At 34.0% G+C, this 14,313-nt stretch overlaps 1 protein-coding gene across 1 annotated transcript in view; it reads left to right on the top strand.

Annotated features, from left to right (window-relative positions):
• The first annotated feature begins 8,289 nt into the window (after window positions 1–8,289).
• Window positions 8,290–14,313, top strand: part of LOC145694022 (uncharacterized) — a 49,143-nt gene continuing 43,119 nt past the window's right edge. Inside the window, exon 1 of the mRNA XM_081770161.1 lies at window positions 8,290–8,406. The gene's annotated coding sequence lies outside the window, so the exon portion shown is untranslated. The remainder of the gene's footprint in view (window positions 8,407–14,313) is intronic.

The following is a 14,313-nucleotide window of genomic DNA, read 5'->3' as shown; positions in this document are numbered from 1 at the left end:
GTAGTAGTGGAAAGTATGTATACTATATTATTATTATTGTTATTATTATTATTAACATTAAGAATGTCATCATAAATGTTTGCTTTGTTTTATTGGTTCCCACCTAGAATATGGGCTTCAGAACCCTCAGTAGCTCCTCGAACGAAAATAGGGCGGAAACATTTCACAAACATTACAATTAATAATTCTATTCACTTGGTCCAGATATTTATCAGGTAATCTCTTCGTTGTTGAAGATACAATCAGAAACAAAATTGAAATTAAGATCAATTGCGAAAGGATATACCAATACACAAGAAAAGGAATATTTAAAGAAACACAACATTATATTGAAGCAGTATGAAATGCTTAACCCTTATAGATTCCGGCTTTTTAAGGTAAGGTAAATTAGAGACTTTCAGTCAAGCGGCTACAGCATCATCCCTATTTATCATAGGATCATGGTTCATACCTCGTATTCTTTTTACAATAGAGCAACCTTTCAAATGGTACCATTCACATCTCCTTATCATGTCCCTGAGTCGGGAAATTTTGAGAGAAATCGGGATTTTTCTTTGAAAATATTTCTTTTTTTTAAATTTTTGAGCCCTTCTGGACCCCCACTGTGTTAACGCAGAGATCTAAAACTCAACTGGAAAACACTAAGGGATGTATTAAATGCCTGTACAAAATTTCAAGCTTGTATCTTGAACAGTCAGGGCGGGGAAAATATCAATAATCCCCACAATGCCCCAGATTACTGTAAAATACCTTGATCTCAGGCAGAACATTTCCTGAGACATCCCTATATATCCTAGAATCATAGTTTGCCCTTTATTATCTACAGAATAAAAATACCTTTCAAACGGACCCTTCACATGCCTTTATCATGTATCTCAGGCGGGAAAATCGCGAAAAAAAGGGATTTTTTAAACCACAAAATCTCTTTCATTTACCTTTTTGCCCCTCTGGATCCACCTTGTGCTAACGCAGAGATCTGAAAAAATCTAATAAATAGTACTCGGTGGATTGAATGTTTGTACAAAATTTCAATCTTCTAGGTGCGAAAATAAGCCCGCCAAAAAATAATGAAAAGAGGCCTAACAAAAATATTTTTTTAAAGTTATGATGTCATCACTAGACTTCGGATTTTTGCATATTTGCATGTTTTTTTCCTGATGTGATATTGATATGCTCTTTAAACAGAAATTCGTTTCAGGTGTTTTGGAGTAAAATAGCCGAGTTTTATAGTGCATATATGTGCATATTTTGGAGGTTAGTGCATGTTTATGTCATTAATGCATATAAATGCATATTTAAAGAAACAACCAAATTGGAAATTTTTAACGTCCAACAACTAATTTTTTATAAATGGAATTTCAAGTTTCTAATATAAATAGACTCAAGATCTTGAAATGGTTCATTGTTGTTGGTTTAGAATATCTTACAAGGTCATGTGAAAAGAGAATAAGAAACGGGTGAGTGATTCATTCTCTCGCTAATGATGAATGACTGTCACCTTTTTGGAAGAAGATATAAATAACAGTGTCAAATCACCTACAATAAAATTTTCACGTCACCCATCTCGTAAATTGTGTGGTCCTGTGACAATATAAGAATACCAAAGAAAAATATTTCCATTTAGTTGTAGTGCAACATCTTCAAATTTGAATTTTAACTACCTCAAAATTTTGTCCATCCAAGAAAAAAATTGTACTATTCAAATAAACGAGAAAGAACCATTTCAAAATTTCGGCGACATTAGTCACCTGTAGTGCGACATCCTCGAATTTTAACTAGCTCAGAATTTTGTCCAAATTTTGTCAATTTTTGTCCACCCCAAGAAAAAAAATTGTACCATTCTAATAAAGGAGGGAGGGTCATTTAAAACTTTCGGCCACTTCGATCACCTGTAGTGCGAGATCTTTAAATTCAAATTTTAATTAGCTCAGAATTGTGTCGAATTTTTGAACATTTTTGTACTACGAAGAATAAATTCTGTACCACTGAAATAAACGAGGGTCGGTCATTTAAAAATGTGGCTACTTGGATCATCTGTAGTGACACATTTTCAAATTTGAATTTCAACCATGTTGGTGATACAAAAATCTACAAAAAAAAAAAAAAGGGAAAATGCAAAGCTAGTTAGAATTTAAATTTAAAGATGTCACACTGCTGGTGATCGAAGTGGCCAAAATTTTGAAATGACCCTCCTTTCTTAACTTGAATGGAACAAAATTTTTGATGGTACAAAAATATACGAAAATTGGACAAAATTTTGAGCTGATTAAAATTCGAATTTGAAGATATCGCTCAACAGGTAATCGAAGTGGCCAATTTTTGAAATGACCCTCTCTCGTTTATTTTAATGGTACAAAAGGTTTTGTTTGTGGTACATGAATGCGCAAAAATCGAACAAAAATTTAAGCTTGTTAAAATTCGAATTTGAAGATGTAGCATTACAGGTGATCAAAGTGGACAAATTTTGAAATGGCTCCCCTCGTTCATTAGAATGGAACACAATTTTTTCTTAGATGGACAAAAATAGACGTAAATTGGTCAAAATTCTGAGTTAGTTAAAATTCGAATTTGAAAGTGTCACACTAGGTGATCGAAGTGGCCGAAATTTTGAATGGCCCTCTTTTGTTAATTTGAATATTACATTTTTTTTTCTTATGTGGACGAAAATGAACAAAAATTGGACAAAGATATCGCACTACAACTAAAAGGGTCAGAAAAATCTTCTAGAAGTTATCTTTTGAAACAATGGATTGAAGTTGAGAGTCAAGAAGAAAATATATTTTGCAAAGTGTATGCTAAACAAATAATATTTTCAAAATAAGCTCGTTTTCAGAAGAGGACATTTCTGTTTTGTTCGAACCAAAAGCTCAAACTTCAGCAGCACTCTATTTCTTTGGCCTTCTTATATTTTCACAGCAGTTTCTAGTCTGGTAAGGAGTTTCTACAACTATGAAACAACCCCAATGTGTGTGTGTGTGTGTGTGTGTGTGTGTGTGTTTTCATATTCGATAGAGTTCATTCCAAAGAAACCGTTGAAAAATATATTTCGGGAAGAAATGAACAACCCTTTTCTAAATTAGCTCTAAATTGATTAAAATATTTGCTTTACAAAATCTAAAACTTGTCACAGCAGTTACTTTCTGAGATAAGGAGATAAGTTCTTAAGTTTTTCTTTAAGAAGTTTATGAGAGTATTTAAGTTTAAGCTTGTGTTGCTTTGCTACGTACCTCGGTTTCTCGAAAGGTAACTTTCCTACTAACAAGTAACACTTCCGAAGTGTAACACTCCGATTTTGATAAAATTTGGCAGGTAGATACTACACATAAAATAATCGAATACGTGTTTTTTTATTTTCTGCGGAAAAACGGTTTTAGGGGACAAAAGCCCCCACCCAAAATTTTGAAAGTTGACGCCCGAAAGGCAAGAAGAAGTAAACCGAAGGTCCGTGCCTCACTCAACCGCTTTTTTCGAGGAAAATCGAAACCCAATTATCTCATTTTAAGTCTACAATATCTAAGCACAATGTCATTCAATTCGGTGCACTTCTCCTTGCCTTTTGTGCCTTAAGTTTCAAAATTTTGAGTGAGGGCTTTTGCCCCACAAAACCGTTTTTCGGCAGAAAAGAAAAAAAACTGTATCCGTTTATTTTTGCGTATTGTCCCTACACAATGTGTCGTTTGAATTCTTCATGTCCTTTACGCATTTCTGACATATTGTTATTAGCACTTTTGATATTTCACGATCAAAGTTTTGGAAGAGTCAGTGTCCCACCTAAACTTTTTTTTTTTTTTTTTTGAAAAATAAGAAACCCGCATTCCCTCGTTTTATGTCTACAATATCTGTGCACAATTTCATTCACTTCGGTTCACTTCCTCTGACCTTTCGAGCCTCAAATTTCAAAATTTTGGATAAGGGCTTTTGCCCCCTAAAACTGTTTTTACGAAGAAAATTTAAAAAACGTATTCGTTTATTTTTTGCGTATTGCTCATACACAAAGTTTCATGTTCTTTACATACATCTGACATACTGTTACTAGCACTTTTGATATTTCGTAATCAAAATTTTGGAGGGGTCCGTGCCCCTCCCAACCGTTTTTTCCAGGAAAATACGAAACTATTTTCTAATTTTATGTCTATATGTGTGTATAATTTCGTTAACTTCGGTTCACATGTTTTTGTTTTCGGGCGTCAACTCTCAAACTTTTTGGGTGGGAGCTCTTGCGTCTTGCCCCCTAAAACCGTTTTTCTGTAAAAAAAAAAAAACGTATTCGTTTATTTTTTGTGTATTATTCATACACAAAGTTTCTGACATACTGTTACTAGCACACTTTTGATATTTCGTGATTAAAGCTTTGATGGTCCGTGTCTAAACCAACCGTTTTTTCCAGAAAAATATGAAACACGTATTCCCTCATTTTATGTCTACAGTATGTGTGTATAATTTCGTTGACTTCGGTTCACTTGTTTTTGGCTTTCGGACGTCAACTTTCAAAATTTTGGGTTTGGGCTTTTTCCCCTAAAAGTTTTTCTGCTGAAAATAAAAACCCGTATTCGTATATTTTTTTATTTATTTTATTTTATTTTATTTTTGCGTATTGTTCATACACAAAGATTCGTTGCCCTTTAAGCACTTCTAACATACTGTTACTAGCACTTTTGATATTTCGTGATGAAAGCTTTGGAGAAGTCGGTGCGCCACCTAACCGTTTCTTCCAGGAAAATACGAAACACGTATTCCCTCATTTTATGTCTACAATATGTGTGTACAATTTCGTTGAATTCGATACATTTCTTTTTTGCCGTTCGGGCGTCACCTTTTAAAATTTTGGGTGGGGGCTTTTGTCCCCTAAAACCGTTTTTCCGCAGAAAATAATAAAAAAAACACGTATTCGTTTATTTCGTGTGTAGTATCTACCTGCCAAATTTTATCAAAATCGGAGTGTTACACTTCGGAAGTGTTACTTGTAAGTCTTCTGTTATGTGTTCGATAACTTTACCTTCTTCCCGTTCATGCTCCGTGTCTCGCTCAAATCACTATTTTCCATTTGAAGTATCAATACTATACACTGTAAATTATTGCTGTTTGAAACGGACAATGTTACGCTAGAATAAAATATTCTAGGATTTAGATATAATTGGATACGAAAAGTAATTTCAAGTGAATTTATTTTCTTTTAAACAAGAACATAAGGTTTTTGAATGCAGGCTTTTAATACAGTAACAACTGCCTTCAACTGACCCCTTATTAAACGGAAATATTTCACAGTTAAATGAATTTGCAACTAAAAAAATATTAAATTCTCTTGATTAGGCGGAACCTGTGTTGCGAACAATGAATGTTAAAATATACTTTTGAACGGAAATTTTCAAGTTCCGGAATGCAGCGTGTAGAAATTTTTTAGACATTCTGTGAGAGGTTAGGTATAAGAACTACGTTGTTTGTAAAGGTCTTCGTTTACTTGTTACCCTACACATTTAACCTTTAGTCCACTGCCGTGTAAGGCCCTAGTTTTTGAACGAAGTGAAATTTACATAGTTATTTTCAAATAACAATAACTCGTTCTCTAGCTGGTCTAGAGACATGGAACAATTAGCGTACTATACACAATAGATCAGAAGGGAGCCAATAGTAGAGAGAGGAGCGCTGAAATGGGCATAGCATCTACTTTTTGTCTTGGGCTTTGAAACCGCATGTAGTTTTTTTTTTTTTTTTCACTTTTAAGTTTTATGTGTATTAATTCGTAGCATAAATAAATGCTATAATTGAATACGGTAGGACTATGTACAACATTTTATCTCACTATGTCCATTGTATGTATGTGCCTTGTTTATTTTTAAGCATAGATCTATCTCCGTTAACTCTAGAACATTTAACGGAAATTTTTGCGAGTCCTGTTCAATTTTGCTAGGTAGGTTTTATTATATGCTTTTAAGCCAGAAATGTATATATATATATATATATATATATATATATATATATATATATATATATATATATATATATATATATATATATATATATATATATATATATATATATATATATATATATATATATATATATATATAAAAGGCGATGTATTTTAATTTCACATACTGACTGTGAGCTGTTTTTAACTCAAAGAAACGAAATGTATTCAAGAAACCTTGGACACTTGCGGAGGTGAAAACATTAAAAGCGACCTTGCGTTTATCAATACTCATTTCAGTTCAATTTCAAAGATCATAACGAAATTAGATGAGCGATAATTAGGACTTTGCAGTCATTTGAGATGTTTGATTCAATAACGAAACAGACGCCATCAAGACTAATCGGACAAGCATTTGTTCGAAACTCACATTCAAGACACGAAAAATCTAGGCGTAAAATTCTTGTTTAGTGTAAATAAAGTGTTCCTGGGAACAACGTCGCACGAATTCCAGATTTATCAGCAAGTAACCTTGCTTTTTTGAAATACTGTCCCTTAACGACCCGTGACACGGAAGGAACTTTTCGATGTACAGTTATGTTTGAACCGACAAATGCGGGTTTTTGGAAGAAAACACCGGAAACTACACAGTTGTGTATTGTAGCATGAGTGCATCATAGTTATACACCAAGTATATGTAGTTCAAGTAATACAACTTTTTCCTCTAAAGATAGTAAAATTCCTCATTTAACTTTAGCTTTTGATTGGTGCATATTTACAATTTTTAGTGCATATCTGCATATTTTCATTGCATATTTTCGTGATTTTTAGCGCATATTTGCATGCATATTTTGCCGTTTTTTAGTGCATATCGATCCGAAGTCTAGTCATCACCTCCTATGTCTCGACGCAGGAAGGCGTGGAACCATACGTAACGTGTTCTACAGTGCCTCTAGACTTGAAAAAAAAAGTAAACAACTTTATTGGTTCTTTTTTAATCGAATAATGAAGACGCTACTTTAGCACCTAAAAATAGGTACTAGAACTCCGAACGGATTCAGATTATGAGACAAGAAAAATTTTAACATTTGGATTATAAATTTGGAGGTATCATGACTTCTTGTATCTACTGACCAAATTATATTATATATTTATTTTATTTCTCACCTAGCTCAATACAATATGAACTGTATTTCTAATTTCTATTTCTATCCTAGTCTGAAGGAAAACCTTCTTTGCGTACAGATTATAAATCTAGCATTGTGGCAACGTTGGGCAAAAATCTGTGTTCAGAAAGCCCAACAGAGATCTGTGCGCAATTCGGGATCTATAGTGTGCGCAATCCTGTTGCTCCCGGTCGTTGATGCTGATGGGGACTATTTTTGATCTTCCAGGTTAGGTGACATATCGATGTTCGAAGGTGGTGGGTGAAAAAGCAACAAAACTTTTCTTGGTTACCTTTAAATTTAAGACCTTATATACAGAACCTATCTACACAATATTGATTTTCTTTGAAATTTCACTTAATTTCTTTACGGTTTCCTGACAAAAAATATTTATTTATTATTCGTGACTAAAAAAAACATAATTATTTTATTACACTGAGTAGAAATAAAAGAGAGACCGAATAAAATCCAAATTGAATAAAAACATTGTTTCTCACCAAATTTCCCATCCTCTAGACTATGTCTTTTAAAACACTTGTTAAAGCATATAAAAATAAACTGTACTTACAAATCAGTTTAGTACCTTTGTTTTATGGCTGTATTTGTAGTACCTTGTTAAAACGTTTGTCTTCAAACTGTCAAATACAAATAGCAGTAAATTGTGTAATCTGCTGTCACAAAAAAGTATCCTATTTTTCGATCGGTATAAGGAAGATATACTATACTATTTTTTGATCGGTATGGAAAAACAATATTTCTCCATACTATTTTACCATAAATTATTAATTTTCAATAAACTTTGTCACTTTTAAATGAATGAAGCGAGATAATTTTACTATGATGTTTTAAAAGCTGGTCATTTGGAGGGGCCAGGAAACCATTTGGGGGGGCTGGCCCCGATGGACCCCCCTTGACTACACCCCTGTCAAGAACAGAACTCAACCAACACCTGTGGGCTTCTAACCCGTTTCTGCTACTACTCCTACTCCTACTCCTGTTACTTATACTACGGATCCGCACAGTAAAACTCCACAAAAATCCGTGTGTAATGAATAAATAACGTTTCGGTTGCGAAGTAGTAATTATTAATTGAGTTAATTAATGTGCTCCAGTAAAATGAATGTGTTCCTATTGTTTCATTTAGACTATTTTTTTTACGTCCAGTATTTAACAAGTTAATGGTAATTGTTACTATGAATTGCTATGGTACCGGTTTTATTTTTAGTCATATTTGTTCTCAAACAAATATTTCTGCAAGTATTTTATTTCGCAATCGCTTTCATGATGCACACATTACTTTAATATGAACAAGTACAGAAGAACTTCAAAAGGGTATGTTTACTCAATGCGTTTTATACAACAATTTATTTTACACTTGCGTAGTTAGTATCGTGTCATGCAACAAACCTAATAAATTATGAATTTAGTTCGGTCTCAGCGACAATTATTGTTGAATAGTAAAATATATACAAATCAGTTAATTAAAAATAGGAATATAAAGTTATCTCAGTCCAGTGGCGTATTTAGGGCGGGGGCTTCCGGGCTTAAGCTCCCCCGAAATCTTACTTACTATAGTAAAGTATATGAAATATCTTGCAGAATTTTCACATTTTCAGGCAAATCCCCCCCCCCCGAAAGTTGGCCAAGCCACCCCCGAAACAAAATCGTAAATATGCCACTGTCTCAGTCCGGTGTATTTGCCAAGTGAGCATCTTGGTAATTATAGTGCTAATTTTGTTAATGTTTTCCAATGTACTCCGATACGAATTCTACTTGCTCACTTGTCAAGCGAAAGCGTTCTTTAAACTGAAATAAATTCATGCCGTGGAAGTTGATTGTGCTTTTATACAGTTTCTTAGGAATCTTATTCTCATATGATTCATCATTTGATGAATATAATAACCTCCGAAACATTTTCAAACAATGGCTTTTAGTCAATTATTGAGGCAAAGCGAAAATTCTCTTTGCAAAATACAACACAACTTTGCGAACTCTTCCTTTGCACTTTTCAGTTTTAAGATGATGGTGGAACAAAAGTCAGAAATTTCTGTAAAGTCTTTGCAAATTTACGCTTTGCACTTTGCACTTTTCACGTTTTACAAAAAATAAAAAATAAATAAACAAAATAAATTGGTGTAGTGTGGGATTAATTGTGTATGATGTTCACTTTCCTTAGGACTATGGACTGTGTAAATGTATCACTGACTGGTGGTCGCGAATCTACTGGGCCCGTGTAGGTATGCCACCAACAATCACCGATCCATAGTCCTAAGGAAAGTGAACATCATACACAATTAATCCCACACTAGGTCAATTTATTTATTTGATTTATTTGATTTATTTATTATTATTATTATTATTATTATTATTATTATTATTATTATTATTATTATTATTATTATTATTATTATTATTATTATTATTATTATTATTTTGTAAAATTGCAGAAATACTTTTTCGTGGAACATAAACCTTGCTGCAAATTGCAAAGTGAAAGGTTGCAAAGTTCAATGGTGGAATAGGCCCATGGACATACTGGTGTTGGATGTGAGAACAAGGCAGAAAGTAATTCAGATAGACACATACGTTTACGGTAGTTAAGAAAGAAAGTAAGTAAGTAAGAGTGATTATTATGGGATAGATTATGAGGTTATAGTATATGAAGATATAGATTATGTATATATCGATTGATTGGTTGTAACAGGATTAGTGTAAATGTGAAGTACGTTTGATTGAGTGTTTAGTAAAGATTATAATGAAGATATAGGGCACAGATTAAGAATAAAAGTTACTAGAAGAATTAAGTAGTGTGTTTATTCGTGATAAGATTTTTACATTGGCGCAGTCGTGGTGAAATGATCACCTAGGATCAGGACAATATACACTGGAAGAATGAAAAAGAACATTCTGTGCCATTCATTATCAAAATTGGCCAAAGTAGTATTGTTTGGAAGAGGAATGTAATTATCACCTAGGATCAGGAAAATATACACTGAGAGTGTGAAAAAAACATATATTTTTTTAAAAACCTTAAATTCCAATATTAAACAAAATAAACCTGTTTTTTCCTACAAGTCAACAAGAAACCGTTGGAAAATTTTCCGTGGTTGCATTAAGACACGGAACACAAGCTAAAAACTAACTTCTCAAGTAAAATTTAGTCACTGAAGGTCGTGATTTAAAAACCAAGAACAGCAAGCAGTATTTAAACTTCAGGTTTTGAGGTCACGGGGGTCGTTCTCGGATGACAGACCAAGTGCTGCAGGTTCCCCGACGAGTTCTTGGTCAACAGGCTCTGCAAATTGATTCTCGATTCCATACCCCGAGATTTCGGAAAAGAGAGGTCCAGAGGTCTATCCAGTTCCATAAGCCACGCAAAGAGGTTTGCTGTGGGCAATGACTGTTGCCTACCTCAGAGGTCCTGAGATCCATACCGTTCTATAGCCATGCAAAGAGATTTGCTGTGGGCCTCCACTGATGCTATCTTTAAAAGTCCAAAGTTCGATCCCGACTCCGTAGCCAAATAAAGAGGTTTGTTGTGGGCTGCAACCTGATCGCTGCTCTAGGCTTGGAAGAGGAAGACGTGATGCATCTAGTGAATTATAGTGTCTATAATCAGTGTGCGATTAAAATAGTTATCGTGTGACATGAAAAGGAGACGAGAAGCTGACTTCCAAGACGAGGCCGAAACATGTAAGTAGCCAGTAATGGAATTTAATGCATAAATGATAGATTCACTCTTAAGGCAGTTCTAAGCGATATAGCCCAAGACTTATCATATACCTGGCGTATTACTTCAAATCGCTTTGCTAATATGATGATCTTTGTGTCAGACGGAATCTATATTATTTAATTAAACTCTGTTGAAGGGCCATTCCATCGTCACGGGCAGGACATTTACACTACATTTTTGACGCTTTAAAGTTGTATATTTCTAAAAGTACAACATAATTCCTGCTAATTGTATGATATATGAGCAGTACAGACTTAGGAGTATATGTAGCTGATGTTTTCAGTATTTTTTTTTCTGTTTAGAGTAGAAAATATTAATTCCTAAACGTCTGTCACGGGCGGGGACAAAAAAGAGAAGTGACTTTTGGACACACCAAGTGAATGTTACAAAACTCTGTGAATTCTTGGCTCAAAATGTTTTTATTTAAATGATGGATTTTTTAAACAAACTTCACATAAGAGAAATTTGCCAAATATTTATATTAATAAAAAAACTAAACTTGACTGTGTCACGGTCAGGACACATGGTTGTCATGGGCAGGACACCGTGTGAATCAACACAAAATCTCAATAAGAATGATTTCAAAAATGAAATAAAATCGAAAATAAGTCAACTTCTGCTGTTCTGTTATAGCATTGTACACAAATAATTCTATTTACTTTACTTGAGATTCGCTTTTATCACATAAATATAATAATATGTAGTACACTTATTTCTCACCATCTACACTTTAGGAAATGGTTTTATTTGCCCATTTACACTCACCTTGTAGGGAAATTCGTACAAAACACTGTCTAACAGTATATAAAATATGTGCTGGTATCAAGTGCCCATGCCGTGGAAAATCAGCTCCCGGGGCGAAAGTACATGACAGCGCCCCCGTAAATATGAGTGAGGTCGACAGACAAGTCGCAAAGCGTCACCATGGTTGGCGCGACGCGTAAGAAAATTTTCAAAAATAAACCCTGCTTTTCCTTGATTTTGAGCACTTTTTCCTTCCATTATATATATAAATAAAAGATATAGGTCTCTCTCCCTCCCTCTCTTTCTCTCTCTCTCTCTCTCTCTCTCTCTCTATATATATATATATATATATATATATATATCTTTTATTTTTTCCTCCTGAATTTTGCGCCCTTACTTTGACGTCCGGGGCCGTCGCCCCGCTCGCCCCTTCCCCCCTAGTGTCACAGGTATTATTTGATCGAAATGTACGTAAGACACATCTTCAACAGTCTTGAAAATTTTACCGCAATCGCTTACGGTCTTCATACGAATTTCCTTCACTTCTTCGTCTTCTTCCACTGGGCTTTGTGCTACAGTTGCATGTCTATATGTTTTCTTTTTCTGTCCACTAGAGAAAAATTTCATCAACAAAAATGTTCCTTGTGTTATATCTTCAACAGCTAGCCTAACAGAAGCCTTGTTAACATGCAAACCTAAGTCGTCACTCAAGATAGCTTCATGGCTTTCGGAATCATCATTTTCAGAATCTGAATAAAGATCTGTTAGGAATTTAAAGATTTTACACGGATGAAGCACTGATTTAAAAGTTCGACGAAGGACCAAATTTTCGCTGTCAAATTGCAGGAAAAAAGTGTTTTGATTGGAGACATTCAATTGACAAGAGCATTTTCCCGTCTTTTATTCAAAGTGTTTTTTTTTTTTTATTTTTTTATTTATGCTGATGATAGTAGTAAAACGGATATATTTTGAAACGAAGAGCTTAAAGCTGCTACGAAATCAGCAGTACATTGTACAATTACTTTCTTTTGTTTCACAAAGTTCCATACTGGACATTTTGTACGTACTCCAATCCCATCCACTTCTCCCTTGAAACGAACAAAAAGGTGACGCTAATGACAATATTTATATGATACTTAAGTTCAAACGTCATACTGACAGTAATAGATAATCCTCTATTTAAGTAAATAATGTTCATGCTTAGAAAACGTTAATTTAGTTCACATTGAATCATTTTCTATCATGAATAACCAATGTACACAAACTTTCCCACCAGTGGCATGTCCACTGTCACGGGCAGGACAAGTTTTCAAATTGAAATAAATCGAAATATATTATTAGCATTAGTCCAAAATTTGGTAAATGTGAAGTACACATGCAAATTGTTACTTCTACTAAGTACGAACCATATTCTCAAATTTAGTAATTAAGTACAATAACTTTTGGTAGTTTTCTGTCACGGGCAGGACACTCAAGTTGATGTTTATATCTTTAATGATATTATAAACAATTTTTATCCTGTAAACACTTTTTCAACTGCAGCTTGTAGCAAAAAGAAGCATCTTAAATAGCTCGAATTTACTTCAGCCAAACATGCACAATATACGGTACCGTAAAATGTTGCCAATAACAAGAATAAAAAATTTCCTCGCAGCTGACATGTTACAAATTCACAACTTAGACTTAAAATTTTACGGGAATTCTAATTATAAATAAGTTTTTCTTTGTAAAAAGGAAATTTCGTTCTATTTTCTTCATATATATGTAAAAATGCATTGGTTTTGATAGTTTTCGAAATTTTGGGTTCAGACTCACTTTCGCGTGGAATGGCCCTGAATTAACTTTTATGACACAGAGTCTGGTTTTGATTTACATTCAACATTAAAAGTTTGACCCTAGTTTAGCATGCTTCCTGAATACTGAAGATAAGCAGTAGTGACCAACAGATTCCTTTTTGCTGTATGTATAGCTTGTATAAATAAACAGTCATTGTCATTATATGTTTTCTCTCTTATTCCACTTTACAATTCTTAAATAAGGTTAACGAAAGGTTGTAAGAACTAGTAGCGTTATATTAGCGAAGGTTCACAAAGTAATTTGTAAATTGATTACGTCCTTATTTATGGTGGAGTTGCATTGGCTCATCGCCCAGCCTCGTTAGGAAGAAGAAGCATACACTTGCATTGCATTGCTGAAGCTTTATTGCTTTGCAGATAGCATACTTGACAGGGGAATTGAACCATAGGTCACACTCTATCACTGTACTACCACACAGACTCAACTAATAATAATAATAATATTCTAAAACAAGAACCATTGTCTTGTTGTAGTGGTGAAGCAATCTACGTTTTTAATATGGCAATGTTACCAAACTTTCCTCCCTTCAACAGTGAAACGGACCGAATACAATCTTATTTAGAACGATTTGAACATCTATGTTTAGCAACTGAGATTCCTGAGGATAGGAGGGTATCCACCTTAATAATCATCATGGATACAGAAGCATACGAGCAATGTTGGTGGGCGTAATAGTAAAAATAAGACCTAATTTAATAAGAATTACAAATTTAATGGATATAATGCTCAAGAAATACAAGCTTCTAGTAGGTTAACGGTCTGTCCTTCTTCCACAAACTGAAATACTAATTAAAATAAGAAAACTTATCCCCCTCACCCCCTTGCTGGAGGACATTCTTACGCCTCCTTGTCTGACTTGAGATTGTTGCAGATCTGGTCTTATCAGTCCAGTCGTTAAAGAATGT

Source organism: Thermobia domestica, chromosome 9 (assembly GCF_964235325.1).
Source record: "Thermobia domestica chromosome 9, izTheDome1.hap1.1, whole genome shotgun sequence".
NCBI lineage: Eukaryota > Metazoa > Arthropoda > Insecta > Zygentoma > Lepismatidae > Thermobia > Thermobia domestica.
The sequence above is the reverse complement of the archived record's forward strand: the minus strand, read 5'-3'. Positions and strand labels throughout refer to the sequence as shown.